The 20,501-nt window shown below is 38.5% G+C and overlaps 1 long non-coding RNA gene across 3 annotated transcripts in view; it reads right to left on the bottom strand.

Moving 5' to 3' along the window:
- Window positions 1-3,928: 3,928 nt before the first annotated feature.
- The window catches only part of LOC106967968 (uncharacterized), a 37,286-nt gene continuing 20,713 nt past the window's right edge, over window positions 3,929-20,501 (bottom strand). For all 3 annotated transcript variants that reach the window (XR_008300178.1, XR_008300177.1, XR_008300176.1), the window contains one exon: window positions 3,929-4,553. This is a non-coding gene — a long non-coding RNA (uncharacterized LOC106967968). The remainder of the gene's footprint in view (window positions 4,554-20,501) is intronic.

Here is a 20,501-nt window from a genome sequence, read left to right on the forward strand (position 1 = left end):
TAAATGTGAGAGACTCTGCTGAGGCTCTCTTAAAGGAGTAGAGGAGGAGCAGAGGGGAAAGAAATACTTGAGATATATACCACAATTGGGAAAATAAAGATGTAAGTGTAAGAAATGCTACTCAGGTCCCGAAACAAAGGCTGAGGAAAACACGTCTTGAGGAGCACATGGCAGAAACATCCATCTACCTTACACTCCCAGAGGCAACCCCTTGAGATTCAACAAGGAGAACTTCAGTTAAGGAACCTGCTGCGGCTGGGGCACTGGGTGGCTCAGTCGGTTGAGCAACCGACTTCTGCTCAGGTCATGATCTCACGGTTTGTGAGTTTGAGCCCCGAGTTGGGCTCTGTGCTGACAGCTCAGAGCCTGGAGCCTGCTTCGGATTCTGTGTCTCCCTCTCTCTCTGCCCCTCCCCTGCTCATGCTCTGTCTCTCTCTGTGTCAAAGGTGAATAAACATTAAAAAAGGTTTTTTTAATAAAAAAATAAATTTAAAATAAAGGAATCTGCTGAGGCTGATTCCCTAGTTGGAAAATAAGTGGAGATTATGTGAAAATCTTCCAGTGGAAGCAGATTTCACATGCCCTTCCATATAGCAAGAGGAAGTTGAAGTGGCTTCTGTAACATGAACTGAACTTGTGGGCTCACAAAAGTATGGTAACTGTTGCCAGAGTGCCCATGCTCAAAGGGTAAATGGAACTGAAGAGGTTTTGAATATTCTTGTTGAGGCAAAAATAGAGATCCACAAAAAACCTGGTAACTTGTGGTAATCCATAGGTGGAATTTTTCCCCCATCATGTGCAAACACACGGTACCCATAATTACCTCCAGTGAACTGACATTCAAAGATCATGGATCCAAACAACTCACTTGGAGGGACAGACATTCTGATGAACCTGAAACCAAAGTTTCCTCTTTTCAGTCTATCTCCTTCACTCACAGTTCCCATCTTTGGAGTTTACCAAGCACTAGGTTCTGGGACCATCATTTTGTTTGGGATAGGTCTTCTCTCCGAGCTTGGGAATATTGTGTGTGTGTGTGTGTGTGTGTGTGTGTGTGTGTGTGGTGTGTGTGTGTGTGTGTGTGTGGTGTGGTGTGGTAGGTGTGGGGAGCTGAAACTGTGATCGTGTTGCATAGCCTGTTATTTAAAGATGAAGCATGTTTAAATTAAATTTCTGAGATTCTGAAAGAACCACACCCATATCCATTAAAGACAGTACCCACTGAAGCTTTTCTAGCAGTGATTAAAATCACCTCCAAGCCTTTAAAAATATCCAGTTCCATAGTCCAATGATTATCAGAGTGTGGTCCCCAGACCATGACCAGAACCATCAGCATCACCTGGGAACCTTTTAGAAATGCAAACTGGGGGTAGGGTCCAGCAATCTATGTTTTACTAAACCTTTGCAGGGATTCTAAGGCACAGTAAAGTTTGAGGACCACTGGTCTAGTTTATCCCAAGCAAATGAAATCAGAAACTCAGGAGGAGTCTGGACATCAGATTCAGAATCACTGTATTAAAGAATCCCTGGGGCGCCTGGGTGGCTCAATCGGTTAAGCAGCTGACTTCAGCTCAGGTCAAGATCTCACGTTTTATGTGTTCAAGCCCCGCATCGGGCTCTGTGCTGATAGCTCAGAGCCTGGAGCCTGCTTTGGATTCTGTGTCTCCCTTCCCTCTGCCTCTCTCCACTCATGCTCTCTCAAAAATAAATAAATGTTAAAAAAAATTCATGAATCCCTGAATCTGGGACACCTGGGTGGTTCAGTTGGTTGAGTGTCCCACTCTTGATTGCAGTTCAGGTCATGATCCCAAGTTTGTGAGATTGAGCCCCATGTCCGACTCTGCATTGAGCACTAAGCCTGCTTGAGATTCTCTCTCTCCATTTGCCTCTCCTTACTCATGTTCTCTCTCTTTAAAAAAAAAAAAAAGTAAAAAAACACATTTTTGTAAATTTCAAATTAAAAAAAAAAAAAAAAGAATCCCTGAATCTGTCTAGGCAGTGAACTGAGAGTCATCTGCCTGAGACTGAGCAGAAAAGATATTGGGAAATTAGAATTGGGGTTGGGGGAGAAGTAATTTAAGACATTTGTATTATAATTTCTTTGGAGTTTTGAAGATCAAGTAAATTTTATTATGACTTTTTTTATTATTTAAAACTCACAAGAACAAAATCTGATTTCAGATTTTAAATCCTGTGGACTTCAGCTAATTTGTAATAATTAGAAGAACTTGAGATTAAAGTTGTGAGACACACACGGAAGTAGAGAGAACAGTGTAACTCACCTGTGTATTTCTCAGATTAAACAATTATCAACATTTTCCCATATTTGTTTCAACTACTCTTTTTCTTCCTTCTTTTTTTGCTTTTTTGTTTTTGGTTGTTTTCTTTTTTTTCTTTTTTGTTTTTGCTTTGTTTTGTTCTGGGGGGAATGGGGCTACAGCATTTTTGAGAAAATCCCTGGTATTGTTTTATTTAGAATCATAGGTACTTTCCATAAATTTTACTAAAAAATAGGGCCATTTTCTTACATAACCACAATTCTATTTTCTTTTGTAACAAAATTAATAATTTTTCAGTATCATCTAACATCTTGTTTGTAATAATATTTCTTCAAACATCTTAAAAATATCTTTTGCAGGGGCGCCTAGGTAGCTCAGTCGGTTAAGCGTCCAGCTTCAGCTCAGGTCATGATCTCACAGTTCATGGATCTGAGCCTCGTGTCAGGCTCTGTGCTGACAGCTCAGAACCTGGAGCCTGCTTGGGATTTTGTGTCTCCCTCTCTCTCTCTGTCCATCCCCGCTTGTGCTCTGTCTCTGTCTCTCTCTCAAAAATAAATATTAATATATATGTATAATATATATGTATATATTATATATATATAATATATATGTATATATTATATATATATATATATATATATATATATATATATATATATATATATATCAAATTCATTTGAAACAGGAACCACACAAGGACCACACGTGGTATTTGAATTACATTTTTTAACATTTTTGACTGTTAATTTTTAACCTTTTTGACTCTCCCTTTTATATTCATGTCATTGACTTGTGGCTGAAATAAGATGGTTCTTCTGTAGAATGTCTTCATTCCGGGTTTGTCTAATTGTTTCCTCTTTGTGCTATTTAACTGTTTCCCTTCCTCTCTCCTCCCACTAAACTAGAAATTAAACGTTAGAAACTTAGATTCAGGTTCAAGTTTTTTGTGCGACTAGTTCACATGTTCTCTGTACTTCATAAAGTCTGGTTGTTTGGCTGTGTTGATTTTAAGACTAACAAGTGCATTCAAACAATGGCTATCTGATCCTTCTGTTATAATCATCAACTTTTCTCTTCAAGATTTTGACATCCATTAATGGTTACTGTTTTAATCGATTACTGCTTTGAACGTCACAAAATGGTGCATTTATAATGCTACTGCCCTACCTATAGTTGCATTTGAAATTCTATAAAACCAACTTACTTTCATCAACTATGCCCCCTTAGTTAACTTGAAATAGTATACAAAACAAGACGAATAAATGTTTAGCTCTTTCTCTCTTTGATAACATTTATCCAAAATTTGAGAAAACAAATTTAAGGCACACATCCTTCACTCAGCAGTTATGCTTCTAGAAATGTTTCCTGTATATAAACTTAGACAAGTGTGGAAAGAAATATGTACAAAGATTTTTACTGTAGGATTTTTTTGTAATATAAAAAATAAATTTATGAAAATAGCCAACATATTTCTCAATAAGATATTGCTTAAATAAATTACAATATATTTGTACATAAGAATACAATGCAGCTATTAAAAAGTGTGCTTCTCTTAAGAAACTAAGAAAAGGAACTTCCTGAATTTAATTTACTATCTATTGCAAAGCCACAGCAGTCATCTGATTTCATAAAGGCACTTCACATAGACATCATCTACTATCCCATTTATTCTTTAAAATAGTATTAAAAGCCCTGGACAACATAAGAAAAAGAAATAAGAGATGTAAGAATTGGAAAGGAAAAGACAAAATAACCAATATTGGTGCAGAGAATGAGGGAGTTCAGCAAGTTTGCTCAGTACAAGATCAACATGTAAAAATCAACAACCTCTAAAGCAGCAGCAACCAACTAGAAAATATGCCAGGAAATAGAATACCTTGAACAATAGCGATAAAACTACAAAATGTCTAGCAAATAATCTAACATATAATATATAGAATTTCACGAAATACTGAGTAAAGGAAAGGGCTGTGAATGAAAAACAAGAAAACAAAGGTACTGGTAAATATCAGTGAAATCTGAAGTCAACATTTGGATGATGACATAGGTTTGGACTAGGCTCACCATACTGCTCACTGAAACTTCAGTTTCAGCCACAGATTCTAGCTGCTGCCCTATGTTCTGGAACAATGAATAGGGAAGGACAATAAATTTCAGGTGACAAGGGCTCTTCATATATCTGCTCCCAGCTGGCTGAAGAAGGCTTTGTGTTCAAAATCTTGGCTCATCTCATGGAATGCCCATCTGCATATCTGCCATGTGATGGATTTTGTGCTACAAGAGGCAAGTTTCACGAGTCATTAATTATACCAGATGGTGATGAAAGACTTAATAGACAACATAAATCTTCTGGAGAAACAAACATCAACAAATCACTTCAGGAAATAGCATCCATCCATATATTATTATGGACAACACTAGTTTTGCCACAGTGGGTATCAGACATCGAAGTTGGCTGGATAGTCATAAATTAAGTTATCCAGAAATCCAGATAGGAAATTCTTATTTTTACAAAATATAAAATCTCAGAAGATTACTTCTAGCAGGAGAAACATATATTATGCCTCGATATTCAAACAGAAATATAACTCAGTGTGATACAGTCATTGTGCAGCTTGCTTGAAACCCTGTGAAAACAGAAAATTGATTAGGAACATACTTGTTACAGGAGCAGGGACCTATTATCTGTGACAGGCTTGTTCTTTTGAATAGGAAATGGTGCTAATGTACAGTAATGAGGTCAAAGTTCTATGGTCAATCCCCTGTGGGACAATTTTTTCTTTTTTGTTTTCAGGTTACATTGTATAATTTGCCCTTAAATAGGACAGAAAGGGTGTGGGAGGAGTAGGAATGGATAAATCTATCTCTATTACTGAAAAGACACTCAAATGACTTATTCTGCAGGTGGCAGATCAGAACCATCTTTAAAATGGAAGACAGCTGGAGCTCTGTTGGTTAACGGTCTGACTTAGGCCCAGGTCATGATCTTAAGGTTTGTGGGTTCAAGCCCCACATTGGGCTCCATGCTGACAGCTCAGAGCCTGGAGCCTGCTTTGGATTCTGTGTCTCCCTCTCTTCCTGCCCCTTCCCCACTTGCACTCTCAAACTCTCTCTCTCTCTCTGTCTCTCAAAAATAAATAAACGTTAAAAACTTACTTAAGATTGATTTTAAAAAGAAGTAAATAAAACAAAATGAAAGACAGACATTCATTATGAACACAAATGATACTTGTCACTCCTATCAGTGGTGGAAAATGTTAAATATTATTTCAAGCAATGTAACCTGTTGTTTTACACTTGATATGAGATATAGTACTTTAATACCATATGGGATCTAGTAACAACTCAATTCACACTATTTTCCACAGAAAATTGTGTCTTCTTTTGAATTTTCCTAGTTCAGCATTAAACATTAAAAGAACTCACAATAGTAGCTCATGGAGAAGAAATATATTCTGATGATCTTGCTAGCTTTCCCTGGATATTACAAAACATCATACTGCTAGCTCTTTTCCATAACAGACATTAGTACAATATTTTTAACACTTGACTTTCCCATTATGAGTAAAAGAAATAGCTATTAAAAACTTAATAATAGTAATGGTATACTTACTATTACTATTAGTATATAAACACTAGTATATTAAAAGTAATAGTATTTATTATGTTTAGCAATGGTTCATTAATTGAGACTGCTTGAAAATCTTTGTCAGTTTGTCAGAATTGCCACTAATCAAATTTGTCATATGGATATGTTTAAATAAGAAAATTAACACTGAACCTTATAAAACTGAAACTTTGATACTTGAATTTTAATCATAAATTTTGAGAAAAATAAAGTTACTTTAGAAAAAAATGAATACTTTCTTTAGTCTAAACATCTAGCCCCTGGATATTTATTAGCTGTAGATAGAGAAAATGAAGCATAAGACAGAAGAAAATAAGGAATTACTGCTAACTTCTGGGATAAGCAAGGAAGGTTCTTCCCAGGGGACTCTATGTATCAGGCAGGATAGGCTAATTGCTACAGAAACCCAAGATCTCAGTGGCTTCAGCCACTAAAGGTTGGTTTCCTGCACAGTTCTGCAGGGGCTCTGGATATCACTGCAAATCTTATTAGTCATGTCAAGACTCCCAACCATTCCTTACCAGGGCCATTCTCAGAGTCACACTTGCTGTGGGAAACCTTGAAAAATGAGATAATGTCTTCTCCATGACAAAGCACAGTCTTGCTTCTGCTTCCTATCAACATGGTGAATTCCCCAAACTCAGTGTTACTTTTCCGTAATGTAGCCCACCACACGTGAAGACATCTCTCACGTGTCCTGTGTTGCATGAACGGAACTTGGGAAGCAAGAATAGATACAAGCCAATATGAAAAAATGGCTACTAGTTTTGCAGGGAATAGAAAGTACTTTGTCTCTGACTCAGAAGTTTTGGGTCTTCTGCCAGGATCCAAGGAACGGTAATAAGTTTACTTGCTATCTTGCAAGTAGAGTAAAATCCTAACACTTCACAATTCTTGACAGGTGGAGATTGGGGCTCTGTCTCATGCAGTCATTCAAGGGACCCAGGCATATTCCATCCAGTGGCTGTTCCAGCCAGAGTCCTTACCTAGATCTAGCTGACGGGTGAGGGAAAGACCAACATGGACTGCAGGAAGTTTAGGGTACTGGCTTAAAAGTGGCCTATGTAATTTCCATCCACATTCCATTGACTAAAACGCAGTCATATGACCTCACCTTACTACTGGGAAGGCTGAGATATAATTTAAATGTAATTTAACTGTGTGCCCATGAGGAAAAAAAGAAACAGGGCTTGGGAAGGATATAGCAATGTCTCTGCCACAGACCATAACACTGGTGTGATAATGGAAAATATGAAATTATTTTCTCAATGGCAGCTAGTGCCTGCACAAAATAAAATTAACAAACACATCTAGAGTAATGTTTTGTTGTGGAGGAATCAGCATTTCTGCAATACCATGAGATGAGGGCAAGAGTAAGAAGGAAGGTGTAGCATTCTCTATTTTTCTAGAAAATAAAGGAGGCCTACTTATCTTGATCTGAGGCCCTTATCCTATAAAGACTTGAAGCAAAAGTGGAATTAAACTTGCCAATTAAAGGTAACATAGGCTCTCTTATTTTTTAAAAGCCTATTTTAGTTTACCTTCATTTATTTCAGGTAATTGCTCAGTCATTTATTGTCTCCCCTATCAGAGAGTATCTGAGTATAGAGGTGAAGAGAAAAGGATTCTCAGGTCTAGAGCTCTAGGCGAGGTCCAGCATTGTGCTCCTGGCCCTCCCTGAACTCTGTGAGGCCATTTCTCATCCTGCTTGGACACTGGGCATCTTCCTGGTATCTGCTGCTGAAACTCACAGAAGGGAACTTGTAGTCTTTTCTCTATCCTGATCAGATCCTTGTGCTGGTCCCTCAGTGATTTGAACTTGGCCTTGGTAGAATAGAAGAGGAACTGACTCCCTCTACTCTGGTGAGAGCATCCCTCAACCATTCCAATCTGTCACCTGGATGCACCTTGTTGGTTGTTCTTTTTCTTTGACAGGACCTGAAATCCCAGCCTGTGCCCAGGGAAATGAGGAGAAAGTCCACGTGCTCCCATTTACCTGAACCTTATCTGATTTTGTTTTAATGTTCCACCCTAGAACTTGACCTGGAATGGGGAAGAAGTCACAGATCTGAACACGTCCCCTTCCTTCTTCCTTTCCACTTACTTCTTTTCCTGGAGATCTCCCATTCTTCCCCATGTCAACTGCAGCCTTCCCACATCACAGCTTGTATTCTCCCTCTTCCTGTGCTCCCTAGTACAATTTTAAGTTTAGACTTCAAGGAGTTTGGAAATAAAGGAATCCTCTTCTCTCTCAACAAATGTTTCCTCCCAAGAGCCTGCTTTTACAAGAGCTCTAAATGCATCCATGCAATAAATAGTGTGTTCTCTGAAGCCCTGAAACCCACTGGTTCACTAGGTGGAAAGTCCCAGAACATTATAATTTAGAGGAAAGGAAAATATATCACTTCACTGTTGCAAATGTATACCTGATACATTCTCACTCTTTAAGGAAAACTGCTAAAAATATTGATAATGTTTCCTTCCCACACATACCTCCAGCATAACTTGTAATGAATATTACATTGTGGTATTTGGGGATGTCATAGCTTTCCATTCTAGGACAATGCTAATATCTTGGATGACTTTCAAATCCAATATTACACAATCAAGTTCCAGTAATTACTTCTCTGGTCCTTTTTCTCATATGAGTGTTGAGTAGTATCCATTGTCTTAGAGCCACACTGGGACCTTCAATGTGGTTATTTTATGTTTAAAAAAAAAAAGAAGAAAGCCTTTGTCTTATTAGAGTTTTAGTTTGTTTGGGGCCCCTGGGTGGCTCAGTCAGTTGAGCATCTGACACTTTTTTCAACTCAGGTCATGGTCTCACAGTTAATGGGTTCAAGCCCTTTGTCAGGCTCTGTGCTGACAGCATGGAGCCTACTTAATATTCTCTCTCCCTCTCTCTCTGTGCCTCCCCTGCTCTCTATCTCACTCTCTCAAAATAAATAAACAAAACTTAAAAAAATTAAATAAAAAAGAATTTTAAATTGTTTATGTCAGTATTACAATTAAAAGGGCAAGTTTTCTTGATTACCATTACAATTTTTCAATGAGATTTCTGAAACAAGCCTGCTCTTTGTGTTAAAAGTCTGTCTTTTAAGGTCAGAAAAACTAAGAACTGTCTTAAGTAGACAATTAGGAAATGTAATCATAGAGGTTTGCTATTCTAAACATTCTTCGTGAAGAAATTGTTCTTTGTCAGAGTCGGTAGGGTGGTGACACTGGGTACATCACTGCATTGAAGTGTTTCCCTAGATTCAGGTCCCTGTCTTAGGGGAACATGGAATAGGGCACTGGCATTTGGGCAACCTTGGGTCCAAACCCAGGTGTGGAGAGAAAGGAAGAGATGAGGAGTCTTTTAAACTAGTAGTTATACTCAAGTCATGATCCTTGGGTCATGGGATCGAGCCCTGTGTTGGGTTCTGAGCTGAGTGTGGAGCCTGCTTGGGATTCTCTCTCCCTTTTCCACCTTTTCTCACACTCTCCCTCTTAGAAAAACAACAACAACAAACCACCACCACCACCACCACCACCACCACCACCACACACACACAAACAGAAAAAAACACTAGTAGTTACAGATTCAAAAGCACATCCTGGCTACACCTCTGTCAGATGGACATTAGTTTAGCCACAAACTATGAGGAATATTTTGTACTTACATATCATGAAAACATTTTCTGACAATTACCTAATATCAATGTTCTGATACTTCAGTTTGTCTTTTTAAAAATAGAATAAGCTGCCTTGTGTGTAGTAAGTTTCTTTTCACAGGAACTATTCAAACACAGGCGGTTGAGGTTTATAATTGAAATATGAAAATAGATTCCTTGATAATTTACATTTGACAAGATCTGTGGTCCTGTGGAAACTCAGTCCAAAAGACCAAAGAGACAAAATCAGTCCTTTGAATTTGAGGATGAAAAATTATGTCATTCAAAAAACAGCTTTGCTCTTAAGAATGGAAATATATTTGAGGGGAGGAGCCAAGATGGTGGAACAGCATGGAAGTTTTTTGTGTGTCTCACGTCCATGAAATACATCCAGATCAACACTAAACCATCCTGCACACCTAGAAAACTGACTGGAGGATTAACACAATAATCTGCACAACCTGAACCACATATTTCAACAGGTACATGGCACAGAGAGGTAAACTTGGGGAGCAAGAAGCCACAGTGGTCAGGGAGGTGCTTTTGCAGGCAAAGAGAGGACAGAGACGGGGGCGGGGGGAGAGAATACGGGAAAAGCACCCCTCCCCAAAAGCAGCTGGAGAGAAAGTGGAAAATTGGAAACAGCTGCAGGGGCTAAACTAAAAAGGGAGAAAGGAGAAAGGAGAAAGGAGAGGGTTTAAATTGCATTAAGACTGTAAACAAGGGGAGTGCAAAGTCTGCAACTCCACAGCTCGATACCTGGCAGTGCTCTGGTGGGACGGGTGAATCCCCAGGAACAGAGTGGGGTCCGGGAGGTTCTCGGGCCACACTGGGAAAAGCGGTTCCACTGCTGGAAGGACATTTGGTAGAGACTGTTGAAGCCACCTGGTCCCAGCAGACCCCAGAAAATGGCCACATTCACTGGTGCTGGAACAAGGTCATTAAGGGTGAAGCCTGGTGCCAGATGTGTGTTGTGATTTTCTGTAATCCCTGAAATGCTGCTGCTACACTATCTCAGGAACTTTTTCTGGGGTGCGCTGGCACCTGGCTGCAGTCTCGGGGCACTGGCAGCAGCAGGGTCCAGCAAGCATTCCTGGGTGCAGCCGACATTCGGCCATTGCTCATTCGGCCATTGCTCATTCGGCCATTGTTCGGTAAGACCCTCCCACAGAGGGGAAGAACAGGTCAAAGCCGCAGTCCTTCAGAAGTAAGGGGATGGGGAAAACAGCCACATCTGAGACAAAACTTGGGAGAGAGCTACTGCCTGGGGCCTGGTCACGGAGAGTGAAAAAGTGGGGAGTGGATGAAAGCTGAACACAGAGGATGGGTGCATGATTGCTGATCGGGGAGAACAGACTGGGTAGCTGGCTGGCGTCATTTTCACTGCTCCTGCACATGCGTGCACACACCTATGACCACTGCAACACTCCACCCCAGTAGGCTAGCAGCTCCATCTAGTGGAGAATGGAGCCGCTACACTGAGCCCCGCCCAATTGGGGCAACCTTGCTCTTCAAGAACACAAGTCTCACTGTCTGCTTAGTTTATGGACTAGAAAGCGCTTCATAGTCTGACTTCTAGGGGAAAAAAAAGTAATTTCAGTCCTATTTCAATCTGTTAGCGGGTCCATCTATTCAATTTTCTTTCTTTTCTTTTTTTCTTTTTCACTTATTTTCTTTTTCTTGAATACAGAGAGAACATTTCATTTTTATTTTCAGTGTTTATTAAAAATATTTTCCTTTAATTTTTTACTATATTTTTTACTTTTGTGTGAATATTTTCAAAATCTACTTTACTTCCATCATTTTATTTTAGTCTACTTCAGTGTATTCACTTTTTCAAATTTTCAAACTATTTCCTTTTTTTTTCTTTTTTCTTTTTCATTTCTTTTCTTTGTCTTGAATGCAGAAAGAGAAAAACTTCATTTGTACTTTCAACTTCTACTAAAAATATTTCTCTTTAATTTTTTACTATATTCTTTACTTTTGTGTAAAATTTTCAAGTTCTATTTTACTCCCATCATCTCATTTTAGTCTACTTCAGTGTATTCATTTTTTCAAATTCTCAAACGACTTCCTTTCCTCTCCCCCCTGTTTTTCTCTAATCTCTCGAACTACTTTCAACACCCAGTCCAAAACACACCTAGGATCTAGCATCATTTATTCGATTTGTGTGTGTGTGTATGTGTTTAATTTTTAAATTTTAATATATTTTTAATTTTAATTTTTTTTAATTTTAATTTTTCTACCTTCATAATTCCTTTTCTCCCTTCAGAATGACAAAATGAAGGAATTCACCCCAAAAGAAAGAGCAGGTAGAAACGACAGCCAGGGATGTAATCAACACAGATACAAGCAAGATGTCTGAACCAGAATTTAGAATCACGATAATAAGAATACTAGCTGGAGTCGAAAATAGATTAGAATCCCTTTCTGCAGAGATAAAAGAAGTAAGAAACAGTCAGAATGACATAAAAAATGTTATAAATGAGCTGCAATCATGGACGGATGCCACGGCAGCAAGGATGGATGAGGCAGAATAGAGAATCAGCGATATAGAGGACAGACTTATAGAGAATATGAAGCAGAAAAAAAGAGAGACATTAAGACAAAAGAGCACGATTTAAGAATTAAAGAAATCAGTGACTCATTAAAAAGGAACAACATCAGAATCATAGGGGTCCCAGAAGAGGAAGAGAGAGAAATAGGGGTAGAAGTGTTATGTGAGCCAATCATAGCGGAAAACTTTCCTAACCTGGGGAAAGACACAGACATCAAAATCTAGGAAGCACAGAGGACCCCCATTAGATTCAACAAAAACCATCAATAAGGCATATCATAGTCAAACTCACAAAATACTCAGGCAAGGAGAGAATCATGAAAGCAGCAAGGGAAAAAAGTCCCTAACCTACAAGGGAAGACAGATCAGGTTTGCAGCAGACCTATCCACAGAAACTTGGCAGGCCAGAAAGGAGTGGCGGGATATATTCAATGTGCTGAATCAGAAAAATATGCAGCCGAGAATTCTTTATCCAGCAAGGCTGTCATTCAAAATAGAAGAAGAGATAAAAAGTTTCCCAAACAAAATTAAAAGAGTTTGTGACCACTAAACCATCCCTGAAAAATTTTAAGGGGATTCTCTGAGGGGACAAAAGATGAAAAAAAAAAAAAAAGACCAAAAGCAACAAAGACTGGAAAGAACCAGAGAACACCACCAGAAACTCCAACTCTACAAACAACATAATGGCAATAAATTCATATCTTTCAGTACTCACTCTAAACGTCAATGGACTCAATGCTCCAATCAAAAGACATAGGGTGACAGAATGGATAAGAAAACAAGATCCATCTAAATGCTGTTTACAAGAGACCCATTTTAGACCTAAAGATACCTTCAGATTGAAAATAAGGGGATGGAGAACCATCTATCATGCTAATGGTCAACAAAAGAAAGCCAGAGTAGCCATACTTATATCAGAAAATCTAGACTTTAAAATAAAGACTATCCAATGGAGTACTATGTGGCAATGAGAAAGAATGAAATATGGCCCTTTGTAGCAACATGGATGGAACTGGAGAGTGTTATGCTAAGTGAAATAAGCCATACAGAGAAAGACAGATACCATATGTTTTCACTCTTATGTGGATCCTGAGAAACTTAACAGAAACGCATGGGAGAGGGGAAGGAAAAAAAAAAAGAGGTTAGAGTGGAAGAGAGCCAAAGCATAAGAGACTGTTAAAAACCGAGAACAAACTGAGGGTTGATGGGGGGTGGGAGGGAGGGGGGCGGGTGATGGGTATTGAGGAGGGCACCTTTTGGGATGAGCACTGGGTGTTGTATGGCAACCAATTTGACAATAAACTTCATATATTGAAAAAATAAATAAATAAATAAACCAAAAAATAAATAAATAAAATAAAATAAAATAAAGACTGTATCAAGAGATGAAGAAGGACATTATGTCATAATCAAGGGGTCTATCCACCAAGAAGACTTAACAATTGTAAACATTTATGCGCCAAATGTGGTAACACCCAAATATATGTCAATTAATCACAAACATAAAGAAACTCATCGATAGTAATACCATAGTAGTAGGAGACTTCAACACCCCACTCACAACAATGGACAGATCATCTAATCAAAAAATCAACAAGGAAACAATGGCTTTGAATGACACACTGGACCAGATGGACTTAACATATATTCAGAACATTTCATCCTAAAGCAGCAGAATATACATTCTTCTCCAGTGCACATGGAACGTTCTCCAGAATAGACCATATACTAGGACACAAATCAGCCCTAAGTAAGTATAAAAAGATTGAGATCATACTGTGCATATTTTCAGACCACAACACTATGAAACTCGAAACCAACCACAAGAAAAAATTTGGAAAGGGAACAAATACTTGGAGAGTGAAGAACATCCTACTAAAAATGAATGGGCTAACCAAGAAATTAAAGAGGAAATTAAAAAGTATATGGAAGCCATTGAAAATGATAACACCACAACCCAAAACCTCTGGGACGCAGCAAAGGCGGTCATAAGAGGAAAGTATATAGCAATCCAGAACTTCCTAAAGAAGGAAGAAAGATCTGATACACAACCTAATCTTACGCCTCAAGGAGCTGGAAAAAGAACAGCAAATAACCCCAAACCAGCAGAAGATAGGAAATAATAAAGATTAAAGCAGAAATTAATGCTATCAAAACCAAAAAAACAGTAGAACAGATCAATGAAACCAGAAGCTGGTTCTTTGAAAGAATTAACAAAATTGGTAAACCACTGGCTATTTTGATCAAAAAGAAAAAGGAAAGGATCCAAATAAATAAAATCAAGAATGAAAGAGAAGAGATCACAACCAACACAGCAGAAATAAAAACAATAATAAGAGAATATTATGAGCAATTATATGCCAATAAAATGGGAAATCTGGAAGAAATGGACAAATTCCCAGAAACATATACACTACCAAAACTAAAACAGGAAGAAATAGAAAATTTGAACAGACCTATAACCAGTAAGGAAATCAAATTAGTAATACAAAATCTGCCAAAAACCAAGAGTCCAGGGCCAGATGGCTTTCCAGGGGAATTCTACCAAACATTTAAGGAAGAGTTAACACCTATTATCTTGAAGCTGTTCCAAAAAATAGAAATGGAAGGAAAACTTCCAAACTCTTTCTATGAAGTCAACATTACCTCGATTCCAAAACCAGACAGAGACCCCACTAAAAAGGAGAACGATAGACTAATTTCCCTGATGAACATGGATGCAAAAATCCTCAACAAGATATTAGCCAACCAGCTCCAACAATACATTAAAAAAAATATTCACCACAACCAAGTGGGATTCATACCTGAGATGCAGGGCTGGTTCGATATCTGCAAAACAATCAATGTGATTCATCACATCAAGAAAAGAAAGGACAAGAACCATATGATCCTCTCAATAGATGCAGAGAAAGCATTTGACAAAATACAGCATCCTTTCTTGATAAAAACCCTCAAGAAAGTAGGGATAGAAGGAGCATACCTCGAGATCATAAAAGCCATATATGAATGACCCAACGCTAATATCATCCTTAATGGGGAAAAACTGAGAGTTTTCCCCCTAAGGTCAGGAACAAGACAGGGATGTCCACTCTCACCACTGTTATTCAACATAGTATTAGAAGTCTTAGCTTCTGCAATCAGACAACACAAAGATATAAAAGGCATCAAAATCAGCCAGGAGGTAAAATTTTCACTCTTCACAGATGACATGATACTCTATATGGAAAACCCAAAAGATTCCACAAAAAAACTGCTGCTAGATCTGATTCATGAATTCAGCAAAGTTGCAGGATATAAAATCAATGCACAGAAATCAGTTGCATTCCTATACACCAACAACGAAGTGACAGAAAGAGAAATCAAGGAATCAATCCCATTTACAGTTGCACCAAAAACCGAATAAATCTAACCAAAGAGGTAAAAAATCTGTATACTGAAAACTATAGAAAGCTGACGAAAGCCCTTGAAGAAGACACAAAAAAAATGGAAAAAGATTCTGTGCTCCTGGATAGGAAGAACAAATATTGTTATAATGTCAATACTATCCAAAGCAATCTACATATTCCATGCAATCCCTATCAAAAAACACCAGCATTCTTCACAGAGCTATAACAAATAATCTTAAAATTTGTATGGAACCAGAAAAGACCCTGAATAGCCAAAGCAATCTTGAAAAAGAAAGCCAAAGCAGGAGGCATTACAATCCCAGACTTCAAGCTATATTACAAAGCTGTAATCATCAAGACAGTATGGTACTGGCACAAGAACAGACACTCAGATCAATGGAGCAGAATAGAGAACCCAGAAATGGACCCACAAACGTATGGGCAACTAATCTTTGACAAAGCAGTAAAGAATATCCAATGGAATAAAGACAGTCTCTTCAGCAAGTGGTGCTGGGAAAACTGGCAGCGACATGCCAAAAAATGAACCTGGACCACCATTCACAAAATAAAATGGTGAATGAACACCATTCACAAAAACAAACTCAAAATGGATGAAAGACCTGAATGTAACACAGGAAGCCATCAAAATCCTAGAGGAGGAAGCAGGCAAAAAACCTCTTTGATCTTGGCCGCAGCAACTTCTTACTCAACACGTCTCCAGAGGCAAGGGAAACAAAAGCAAAAATGAATTACTGAGACCTCATCAAAATAAAAAGCTTCTTCACAGAGAAGGAAACAATCAGCAAAACTCAAAGGCAACTGACAGAATGGGAGAAAATATTTGCAAACAACATATCAGATAAAGGGTTAGTATCCAAAATCTATAAAGAACTTATCAAACCCAACACCCAAAAATCAAATAATCCAGTGAAGAAATGGGCAAAGGACATGAATAGACACTTCTCCAAAGAAGACATCCAGATGGCCAAACGACACACGAGATAATGCTCAACATCATCAGGGAAATACAAATCAAAACCACAATGAGATACCACCTGACACCTGTCAGAATGGCTAACATTAACAACTCAGGCAACAACAGATGTTGGCGAGGATGCAGAGAAAGAGGATCTCTTTTGCATTCTTTGTGGGAATGCAAGCTGGTGCAGCCACTCTGGAAAATGGCATGGAGGTTCCTCAAAAAACTAAAAATAGAACTACCCCATAACCCAGCAATTGTACTACTAGGCATTTATCTAAGGGATACAGGTGTGCTGTTTCGAAGGGACACATGCACCCCCATGTTTATAGTAGCACTATCAACAATAGCCAAAGTATGGAAAGAACCCAAATGTCCATCGATGCATGAATGGATAAAGAAGAGGTGGCATATATATATGGATGTATATATGGACTAATGGAGTATTAGCTGGCAAACAAAAAGAATGAAATCTTGCCATTTGCAACTATGTGGATGGAACTGGAGTGTAATAAGCTAAGTGAAATTAGTCAGAGAAAGAAAAAAATCATGTGACTTCACTCATATGAAGACTTTAAGAGACAAAACAGATGAACTTAAAGGAGGGAAACAAAAATAACATAAAAACAGGGAGGGGGACAAAACAGAAGAGACTCATAAATATGGAGAATAAACTGAGGGTTATTGGAGGGGTTGTGAGAGCGGGGATGGGCTAAATGGGTAAGGGGTACTAAGGAATCTACTTCTGAAATCATTGTTGCACTATATACTAATTTGGATGTAAATTTAAAAAAATAGAAAATAAAATTAAAAAAAAATGGGAATACATTCAATAATTGGGAAGTGCTTTTATTGATTCACTTACACATTTTTCTACTTTATAACTTCCACAACACAATTATCAAACACCTCGGCTTTCACAAGGAGTATCAGCAAGACGTTACTTTACATGTAGTCAGTAAAAGACCATCAGATTTTTTTCCACATCTGCTGAGCATTCACAGTAATTTCTATTTTAGCAGCTTCCAATGATCTAACATGGAATAGAAGTCACTGCACATTTTTCTTCTGAAAAAATTATAAATATCCAAAATGTTGCTGATTCAGGAGAACTGCAGGTGCCCTCAAACCTTCCTACATTTTTGCATATCCCTCGCCCAACTCCTAGTCCAGACACTGCCCCCCACCCCACTCACTACCTTGATGCCCTGCAGTGAGTAACACCAGTCATTTCTTGTTCTTGTTGCCTTGTGGTCTATAGCAGGCACCCCAGGGGAGAAGCACTTATTTGTTCTATACTTGCCTTTTCTGTCCTTTTCTTGTGACAAAAGAGGAAGAAATATAAAAGAATATTAAAATAAAAAATAGGGGTGCCTGGGTGGCTCAGTTGGTTAAGCATCTGACTTTGGCTCAGGTCATGATCTTGCAGTTCATGGGTTAGGTTCTAGCCCCACATCGGGTTCTGTGCTGACAGCCCAGAGTCTGGAGCCTGCTTTGGATTCTGTGTCTTCCTTGCCCTCTGCCCCTACCCTGCTCATGCTTTGTCTCTGTCTCTCAAAAATAAATAAACATTAAAAAATATATTAAAAAAAACTTTTTAACGTTTATTCATTTCTTGAGAGACAGAGAGAGACAGCACGAGCAGGAGAGGGGCAGAGAGGAAGACACAGAATCGGAAGAAGGCTCCAGCCTCTGAGCTGTCAGCACAGAGCCTGATGCAGGGCTCAAACTCACAAACTGCAAGATCATGACCCAAGCCGAAGTCAGACGCTTAACAAACTGAGCCATCCAGGGACCCAACATTTAAAATTTTTTTTAATAAAAAACAGGAGCAGCTGTGGTTATTCATGTTGGTAAAATGGAGCCATAGAGCTTTGTTGCAATGGCATTATTGCAATGAACTCAGAGAGTTTAAGTTGAAATGATAGTTTTTCTAAAACTAGCTATGTGACTTTGGGGAAAATAATTCATTTTTCTGTGTTTCATGGAGAACATGACACAAAAATTGAGGAGAGTAAAATCCTTCTCTCACAGTATTGTTGTGAAAATTAAGAAGTTAACAGATAGATGTAGGGGCACCTGGGTGGTTCAGTTGGTTTAGTGACCAACTCTTGATCTTGGTTCAGGACATGGTCTCATGGTTTGTGGGATCAAGCCCTGTGTCAGGCTCCACACTGAACATAGAGCCTGCGTGAGATTCTCTCTCCATCTCTTTCTCCCCTCCCCTGCATCAAAGTAAATAAATAAAATTTATCTAAAAAGTTAATAGATACAAAGCATTCAGAGTAGTGTCTATATATAACAAGCATAATATAAATGTCAGCTATTTTTGCTGTCGTTTTTTTCAGGCAGGAAAAAAAGGACAACCAGCATGAAGCTGATGTCCTACCTTCTATTATGATTTCAGTGTATTTCTTGTGATTTGATCTTCAGGAAAACTAGTGACTCACTCAATTCACCTTGAGGTACTCACGTTCCCTTTTCAATGATTGCATTTTCTTAGAGCTACCCATCAGCCAATTGAGGCAATTATTATATGACCCCTTAGCTTTCTTTACATTTACAGTTTGACATCCCTAAAACCCACCTCTTATATTTTCGTAGTAAATGGAGGATTATAAAATTTATACCCTAAGGTTACAGCCCACAAATTTAACTCTAATAACACTGTATAAGCCAGGAACTGTCCAAATTACAGTCAACAAATAATAACCAAGAATGTTAATACTAATAGAATTAGTTTGACAACCCCAAGAAAATATTTAAAAAATATAATTTATATGTCTAAACTCCATGAAGAAATATTCTAAGAAATACTTAAATTTTCATACACTGGGAAGCTAATCCATGTGAAATACGATAATGCCCAATTAGGCAGGATTTTTTAAAACTGGCCATTTAAAGTTCCAAAATTCTTTTCTCTTTAGATAAACCCAGGTGTTCAATTTGGTCAGCATTTCCATTGTTCTAGGAAGAGACCTGAAGGCTCCATATCTCCCAGGTTTTCCACAGGAATGCTAACTGGCAGTGACAAGTAATAGCAGCTGAAAAACAAGTCTCCCAATGGACTGTGAGAGTCTTCAGTTCCTTCTTCCCCTGGCACCTGCACAGAAGAATGGCCCCTTTGCACTAAGTGAGTCTCTAGGTTCTTACATATTTGACTGATGACCTGAGAACAATCCATGATGTCCTACCAATCTGAGCAAACGGGGTACTAAGCAATTACAATGATTGAAGGAGATAAATGTTATGAGAAAGCCATAGAAGCCAAGAGAAGACAAGGGTCCGAGCAAAGCAGAGTGGTAAACAGTGTCCAGAGCTGCTGAGACTAAACATTGCTCAAGATGCTTTTTAATCATCTCTTGGATCTATGGTTTAGGTCATCCACCTTGTAAGCACAGTTTCCGTGGAAAGGTAAAGGTGGAATCAGATTTCCACGGATGGAAGAATGAATAGCAAGTGAGGATGTAAAGAGAGCAAAATAGGGCACCTGGATGGCTCAGTCGGTTAAGCATCCAACTCTTGATTTCGGCTCTGGTCATGATCTCACAGTTTGTGAGATCGATCCCTGCATTGGGCTGTGTGTTGAAAGTGTGGAGCCTGTTTGGGATTCTCTCTCCCTCTCTCCCCCTCACGTTCTCTGTCTCTCTCTCAAAATAAATATTTTTTTAAATAAAATTAAAATTTACATTTTTTAAAAAGAGAGCAAAGTATATTACTTTCTCAAGAAGCTTGTTTGACGAAGGGAGGCCCAGTAGCTAAAGACCGACCTAGGGAAGAGGGGGAACAAGTTTATATGTTAAGAAGAAAAACAAATAGAGAGAAAGCTTGAAAATAAAAGGGATGGGCTAGAATTAGGGAGAGTTTTAGGAAGAAACTAATGGATGAGATTTACAATTCAGCAAAGGGACTGGCCAGAGAAAGAGGAGGGCTCCCCCCATCCTCTGGCAGAGTGGGGAGCAGTAGATAAAGTTTTAAAAAGCTGTTGAGAGGAAGGGGACAGGGAGCCAGTCAGAGAC

The sequence above is a fragment of the Acinonyx jubatus genome, chromosome B4 (assembly GCF_027475565.1).
Source record: "Acinonyx jubatus isolate Ajub_Pintada_27869175 chromosome B4, VMU_Ajub_asm_v1.0, whole genome shotgun sequence".
Classification (NCBI taxonomy): domain Eukaryota; kingdom Metazoa; phylum Chordata; class Mammalia; order Carnivora; family Felidae; genus Acinonyx; species Acinonyx jubatus.